The sequence below is a fragment of the Otolemur garnettii genome, unplaced genomic scaffold (assembly GCF_000181295.1).
Source record: "Otolemur garnettii isolate 467f Iridium unplaced genomic scaffold, OtoGar3 scaffold00099, whole genome shotgun sequence".
Taxonomy (NCBI): Eukaryota; Metazoa; Chordata; class Mammalia; order Primates; family Galagidae; genus Otolemur; species Otolemur garnettii.
In genome coordinates, this window is record NW_003852494.1 from 1,155,898 (window position 1) to 1,164,222 (window position 8,325).

At 40.9% G+C, this 8,325-nt stretch overlaps 1 pseudogene; it reads right to left on the reverse strand.

The window, feature by feature from the left end:
• Positions 1-406: 406 nt before the first annotated feature.
• Positions 407-1,616, reverse strand: LOC100949687 (annotated as a pseudogene).
• Between the last annotated feature and the right edge of the window lie 6,709 nt (positions 1,617-8,325).

An 8,325-nucleotide genomic window follows, 5' to 3' on the forward strand; every position in this document is an offset into this window, starting at 1 on the left:
TTTTTTTTTTTTTTTTTTTTTAATTTTTAGGGCTCTCGCTCTTGCTCAGGCTGCCCTCAAACTCCTGAGCTCAAGCAATCCACTTGCCTCAGCCTCCCAAAGTGCTGGGTTTATAGGCATGAGCCTCCATGCCTGGCTTTTATCATGGTGTTTTTTTTTTTTAAACAAGGACTTTAGTTTTATTTTATCTGTGCATTTGCAAATCACTTAGGACCAACATAAAAAAAGGAATACCTCCTATGGGAAAAAATTACATTAAAGAGGGGCAGGGGTAAAAGGGATTAGCACCTTAGCCCCAAGAAGCTACAGCAACTCTCATTGATCCAAGGACTCAAAAAGATATTGGGAAGGTATAATGAGAGGAAGGAGAATGCAAACTTACTGAGGGAAAGGGCCGTGGAGCAGGCTACAAGGGGGAACTAGAGGCCGGGAGAGGTCGCCTCTGGTAGCCATAGGGTGGGGGTAATAGACGGCCAGTGTATCCATGAGGGGAAATCAGTGGAGGAGGTCCATGCATACCATGTGGGGGCATAAGACCTGGGTGGCCCATGGGAGGCTCAATTGGAGGCCCTTGGGTGGGGGGCATGCCCATTGCAGGAGGTTTAGGATGAGGCGTTCAAGGTGTTAGCTGTCCCCAAGAGGCTGGGGGCCCCACATGGGGGTATCCTAAGCCATGAGGGCCATGGTGTGCCGGTTACATCTGAGCCATCACTGGATGACCCTTTGGAAATGGATGAGGATGTGAGGGTCTGTGACTAGAATGTCCTGCTCCTGGGGTTCCTGCTGATGGGGGGGGCATGTCTTTCAGTCATGGAAGGCATAGGTGGCAGAGGCATGGCTGGGGGTATCCCAGGTGAGACGGTTCCAGGAGGTGGCACTGGAGTTGGGAAGGAGCCAGGAGGAGGCATGCCTGGTCATGGGAGCCCAGATCCCAATGATGATACCACCAGATTAGGGGCAGAAGGTGAAGGATGTGCACCTGCAAATAGCTGATGGGAGTTGTCAGCCTGGGAGAGTGAGTTCTGAGCTGCCAGAAGTTGTTCAGCTACTGAGCCATGGCACTCACCCTTAAGAGTCCTTCTTGAAGGCATTAGACACAGTGATTAGGTGGTTACAAAGGTACTGACCATTCATAGCCTCAATTGCTGCATCTGAAGCACCAAACAAAATAAAATTAATAAAAGGATAACCCTTGGAGTTGCCTGTGTTAGAGTCCCACATAATCTTGGGGGGGTTGTAAGATGACTCAAAGGTGCTGAAAGTATCATAAAGCAGCTTTCATTACTCTCTGGGTCCAGGTTCCCAATGAAAATGTTGGCCCCTACATTCAGGTTTTTGTTGTAAACTGATGCCCTGTTCACACATATTGGTTTCCCATAGAGTTTGATCATGTTCATGATCTTAATGGCATAGTCAGCATCTTCTTTGCTCAGGAATTCCACAAAACCATATCCTTGGTGCTGGCCTGTGACCCTATCCTTTGGCACGTGGGTGTTGACTACCGGTCCAGCCTGAAGAAATAGTTCCCACAGCAGTGGTTCACTAACCTTCTCATCCAGACCCCCCATGTATATGGTGGCATCCTGGTTCTGCTCGGAGATCAGCCTGGCAGCCATGGCAAAAGAGCTCCCGCTGTTTCCAAGCAGCAGCTCCACCCTCTGACCTCCTTCATCATGGTTTTGATTTGCATTTCCCTAACGATTAGTAATGTTTATATCTTCTGTGCAGAAATACCTATTTCACGTCTATTGCCTGTTTTTTAATTGGGTTATTTTGTTGTTCTTATTATTGAGTTGTAGGAGTTCCTTATATAATATGTATATTATCCTCCTATCAGATATATGATTTGCAAATAGTTTCTCCTATTCCATGGCTTGCTTTCATTCTGTTAATCTGTTTCTTTGTTTTACAAAAGTTTTAAAGTATGATCTACTCCTATTTGTCTATTTTTTTTCTTTAGTTGCCTGTGCTTTTGTTGTCATATCCAAGAAATCATTGCCAAATCCAATATCCTGAATCTGTGTTTTCTTCCAGGAATTTAGTAGTTTTGGGTCTTGCATTTAAGTCTTTAACCCATTTTGAGTTAACGTCTGTACAGGGTGTAACCCAAGTTCCCAGAATCATTTTTTGACAAGACTGCTCTTTCAGCTCAGCGCCAGTAGCTCAGTGGTTAGGGCGCCAGCCACATACACTGGGGCTGGTGGGTTTGAATCCTGCCCAGGCCTGCTAAACAACAATGACAACTATAACAAAAAAATAGCCGGGCATTGTGGCAGGTGCCTGTAGTCCTAGTTACTTGGGAGGCTGAGGCAAGAGAATCACTTAAGCCCAAGAGTTTGAGGTTGCCTTGAGCTGTGACGCCATGGCACTCTACCAAGGCTGACATAGTGAGACTCTGTCTCAAAAAAAAAAAGTCAGTTAGCTGTATATTCAAGAATTTCTTTCAGTTCATTCCATTTTATTACTAACAAGTATTCCAAAAATGACTATACTGAAATTTCTTCATCTATTCACCAGTTAAAGGAATTTGGGTTCTTCCAATGTGGGGGTGGTTAAAAATAAAATCTCTATACATACTCACACACAGATTTTGTATGAATATATACTTTTCATTTCTCTTACAAGTAATATCTCTGGGTTAGAAGTTCAATGTGTGTTTCAATTTATAAAAAACCTTCCCAACTTTTTTCTAAAGTGACTTTCCCATTTTCATTCCAAGCAACAATGTATCAGAGTTACAGTTTCACATGCTTGTGAGCACTTGGTATGGTCAGTTTTGTGTTCATTTTTATTTTTAGTTATCATGATAGGTGTGTGGTGGTCTCTCACAATCATTTTATTACTTGGCTTTTAATAAATTCAGTTGGCTTGTAATGGCATATCTGAATTCCTTTTAATCTTGGAGTGCCAAAAGCATTTGTCAAATGTTAAACAAAGAAATGAATTCTTCACTTTTCTGTATAGAAAGAGCCTCAAAAAATGGAAGTGAGCGCACATCTTGGGCCACTGAAAGACACTTCTGTCTCCTCCCCCACTTCTATTTCTGTTTCTGTGTTGTAAATATGTTTTTATCTTTTCCTCAGGACCTTCAGAGAGTTCCTCTTTTATTCACCTCTTATTGCCAGCCTATAACTGAGTTCTTCATGAGCCCTGCATCCTTGTCATAGGATAAGGCATTTCTGTTGGAGCTGCTTTAAGGAACACACCATTCACTAACCCAACTTTGTTAAGAACAATGTGGACACCAAAGAAAATCAAACACAAGATTAACAGTCTTGGCTCGGGGCCTGTGGCTCAAGTGGCTAAGGCGCCAGCCATGTACACCCAAGGTGGCGGGTCCGAATACAGCCTGGGCCCGTCAAACAACAATGACGCTGCAACCAAAAAATAGCTGGGCGATTGTGGCAGGTGCCTGTGGGTCCCAGCTACTTGGCAGGCCGAGGCAAGAGCATCTCTTGAGCCGAAGAGTTTGAGGTTGCTGTGAGCTGAGATGCCACGGCACTCTACCCAGGGGGACAGCTTGAGGCTCCTTTTCAAAAAAAAAAAAAAAAAAAAAAGATTAACAGTCTTTTTTTCTCCCCTCGGAATCAACTTTATTAAAGTTACTTTTCCAAAAAATACATTCAGTAAATACGGTAATGTAGTAATGCACTTGAGCTGATAAGCGTTTAAAATTTTTAAGTAATCTTCAATGATGTTGATCAGGGAATTCTTTCATTAGTGGAATTACTTGTCCAGTCTCCAAAATTGTATCATTCTGGGCTTCCTTTCAATGATGGTAAATGGTTAATGGTTTTGCCATTACATGATACTTGACATAATAATGAACAATCCAGGTAGAAACAAAGACAAGGTTGGTATACCTTACAGACCAGGTCCCTCTATGGGGTGGGCTTCTGCAAAAACTTTTTCTAGAATTGCCTCCATAGGCCACACCCTCCCAAGGGGGCTGCACCAGCTCCTGAGAGGTCAGCTCCTGGTCCTTCAGCCATCACCTTCTCAGCTCTTGAAGCTACTGCAGCTGCAGTTTCTCATCTGGCGTGTACCCAGACATGTCGTTGCTGATACCAAGAGATTAAGCCTTTTGACATAGTTCTAAAGCCTTAGCCTCACAGTGTTAAGACATGTTTTCCATATTCAAAATCAGGACCTATGGCCTGACAAGTATGGATGTATTTATGTAGAAAATAAAGAATTTGGAATGCCCTGGACACTTCAGAGTTATTGTGGCCATAGTATGAACAATCTGAATGGAATGAACCCTAACCTCCAAAATCCTCAAGTCCCTTTATTATTGTCAACTTTTGGGGGAAGGAGGGGGGTTACAAGAGTTGTGGCAGGGAGAAGATGCCTGATGGGAAAAGATGAAATTTATCTTAGTGTGTTTGCTACCTCTTTGATATGGAGATCATTTGTGAATTCTTCCAAACAAATAGTCCTTCCAATTTGAATGGTTGCAGGTTGTCAACTGTTTACTCTAGCAGCACATTACTCCTATTAACTTCTGTCTCCTCCCAATGTGAATATGCCTACAAGTTTTCTCTTCAAATGGTCTCTGAAACACACAAGAGGCTAGTTACTGTTATAGTAGTAATAGTTTCTGGGGAGCAGAAAGGACAGTGATTCTTTAATCCATTGTGCATGAATTACTTTTCAATTAAAAACTAATTTTTAAATTAAATAACCAGAGCAATAAAACAAATTTTTAAAACCTGACTCGGCGCCTATAGCTAAGCAGCTAGGGCACCAGCCACATACACTGGGGCTGGCCCGTTCGAACCCAGCCCAGGCATGCCAAACAATAATGACAACTATAACACAAAAATAGCTGGGCATTGTGGCAGGCACCCGTAGTCCCAGCTACTTGGCAGGCTGAGGCAAGAGCATCTCTTGAGCCGAAGAGTTTGAGGTTGCTGTGAGCTGTGACGTCACATTACTCTACTGAGGGAGACATAGTGAGACTCTGTCTCAAAAAAAAAAAAAGAAAGAAAGAAACTTGAAAACCATGTTCTGTCCCTTATATTAGAGCATTCTTATTACCTTTAGGGGAAGCACTTGGCAAACAGGACAAAAATCTCCCTCTACCATCAGCCTTGCCCACCACTCAAACTAGATTTGAAAGCAAATAAAAAACATGGGAATCACTTATAAGTCTTTAAAAAATTTAGACTCAAATACTGTAGTCTTCTATTGTATTATAAGAAGAGTATATATTTTCAGGAATTAGTAAAAATACATCTCCTTGTTCTTAAAAATATTACTTTTTAAGATAGAGACTCAAGCTGTCTTCCTGGATAGAGTGCTATGGTGTCAGAACTCACAACAACCTCCAACTCTGGCTCAAGCAATCCTTTTGCCTCAATTTTTCTATTTTTAGTAGAGACAGGGGTCTCAACTTTTGCTCAGGCTGGTCTTGAACTCATCAGCTCAAGCAATCCACTTGCCTCGGCCTCCCAGAGTGCTAGGATTATAGGTGTGAGCCATCTCGCCCAGCCTGGTCTTAAAAAAAATTTAAGGGATGGCACAGAAGAACCAGTTGGCTACCCAGGCCACTTCTATTGGGTAGAAATACTTTGGTCACAGGACATGATAATTTGGACCCTGGCCCTCAGCTTTAAAGTTTCAGAAACAAAATCTTTCTGGGACAACCCAGGATTACTTGGTCATGGTAATCAGATCTTCTAGATATCAGTAGAAGATATGCCCATCTATTGCTCCTACTTAGTCTTCAAATCTCACTTCCTCTAGAAGACTTTTTGCCCTAATCTACCAAAGAGGCAGACTCTCATGAGCTTTGGAGCAAGACAGTCTGGGTTAATCCTTTTCCATCCCTTATTAGCTGGATGACCTTAAGTCAGTTACCTAACCTCTCTGAACTACAATCAATACCTTCATCTGAAAAATAGAGAAACTACTGTGGAGAGGAGTTGTAGAGTTAGATTTAGATACACAAATACTTAGCATCAAACCTGTCAGTATGCAGCTGCTCCATAAACAGTAGCTCTTAAATGGCCCTCCTACATACCACCTCTTACAGCCAACTTGATTTGTCCTACACACTATATGGAACATATGCTTTAAAAAAAGCTTGCTTATCTGAGAATCACATTTAATTGAGTGTCCTATATTTTTATTTGCTAAATAGTGGGACAACCTTTCATAGTAGGTTATTACTGACAGGCTATTTCAGTGGATAGCCCAAAGAAATATGTTTTATTTCAAGATAAAATCCATCATTTTGATGGTTCCAATTAAAATCAATTCTACACAGGTTTTTCTTGACCATGTTGACCTTGTACATGTATCTCTTTTCTTTCACACCATAAAGTTTAATTCTCAACAAATGCAATGTAATTTATTATTTGCTTTATCTTCAAATACACTTTTAGCATAGTGCTAAATAACAATACTATTAAATAATAACAATACAACATAACAGTACTAAGACTATTACCAACCATATGATCATTAAAAATAGCTTAAAATATGTTTTAGCTACTCATTTTTCATTTGATAGCTCTGTTTTTAGGATGGTACCTTTCCTCCACCATTTTCTCTGACTACTATTCTTGAACCCAGAACTTCTCTGGTTAAAGTTCTCCAGAAAATAAATATCTAATTTTCTGCGGTGATTAGGGCAAGGAATTCACAAGGAAGGTAATCTGAGGTCTAAGTGTTCTCCAAATGTTATTTATGTTCAACTAATTATCTGTTTTCTATCCCACCTTTCACCTCAGGGACCTTCAACCTTTAATTACTGAGCTTTTCTTGGGACTTATCAGCTCCAACTAGTTTATAATTCACTGGCATCTCCTTTTGCAAGAACTCGGGTTCTTACAAAAAACTCCACTCAGCACATCCATCCATTTACTTCCTTTTTTTTATTATTAATGATAACTATGTACATTAATGCAATTCTGGGGTACAGTGTGGTGTTTTCATATACAATTTGAAATATTTTGTCAAACTGGTTAACATAGCCTTCATGTCATTTTCTTAGTTATTGTGTTAAGACAGTCATATTCTACTCTTAGATTCACTTGTACCCTTGTAAGATAAACCAGAGAAGTGATCCCTCCAATCACCCTCCCTCCACCATTCCCCCCTCCCTTCTCCATCCCCCCTCCCCGTATACTTAGGCTGTTATTAGGTTATAGATTTCATATGAAAGCTATAAATTAATTTCATAATAGGGTTGTATACATTGGATACTTTTTCTTCCATTCCTGTGATACTTTGCTAATCCATTTACTTCCTATCTTCCATAAAAGGATTTGAGATCTCTTGTGAGCAGCCTTCTCTCCCATTCTCTGTGGGTTTGTACCTTTTTAATTCCTTTACTATATTTTTGGGAGAGTTTTAAGCAAGAGCAGAGGTAACTGCAAAGACTCAATCTGCCACGTTTCTGTTTTATGTAAAAATTTTCCATATCAGTATAGAGAGGAAATATAATGAAATGATTAAAAACACATATTCTATAATGGAGAAGGCTTTGCATGTGTGGGGACAGTGGAAATCTCTGCACCTTCTGTTTAATTTTGCTATGAACCTAAAACTACTCTTAAAAAATAAAGTCTATGGGGGTACACACCTTTCTGGAGCCACAGTGTTTAGGTTCAAATCCTTAGTTCTTCTACTTGCTAGCTGTAGAACCTCAGCCATACTTTCTGCGCTCAGATTCCACATCTATAAAATGGGGATGACGGTGGTACCTAGGTACCAAAGTTAAGTGTATATAGCATGGTGCTAAGCACTTAATAAATCATCATAAACCTTCAAAAATTTTTTGAGAAAGAATATAGGCTCCCTTATTTGAAAAGGACAAAATGGTGTGGATTAATTCTGCATAAACCATAAGGAGAAAAATTCTGTTAATGTTGCGTTGAAGTTGACTGGATTACTCAGGGCTTAGCAGTTTTGAATCATGCCATTTCACCTTTCCCCTGAAGATGGCAGCATTTGTCACCAAAACTTGGTCGTCTTTCACTGCTGACACTGAGCAGAAGAGAAAAAACTCTTTTCTTTATTGTTTTTTTTTTGTTTGTTTGTTTGTTTGGGGTTTTTTTGGAAACAGAGTCTTTGTCACCCTCGGTAGAGTGCCATGCTGTCATACCTCACAGCAACCTCATACTCTTGGGCTCAGCAATCCTCTTGCCTCAGCCTCCCTAGTAGCTGGGACTATAGGTGCCTGCCACAACACCTGCCTATTTTTTAGAGATGGGGTCTTGCTCTTGCTCAGGCTGGTCTCAAACTCCTGAGCTCAAGCAATCCACCTACCTCAGCCTCCTAGAGTGCTAGGATTACAGGAATGAGCCACCATGCCCA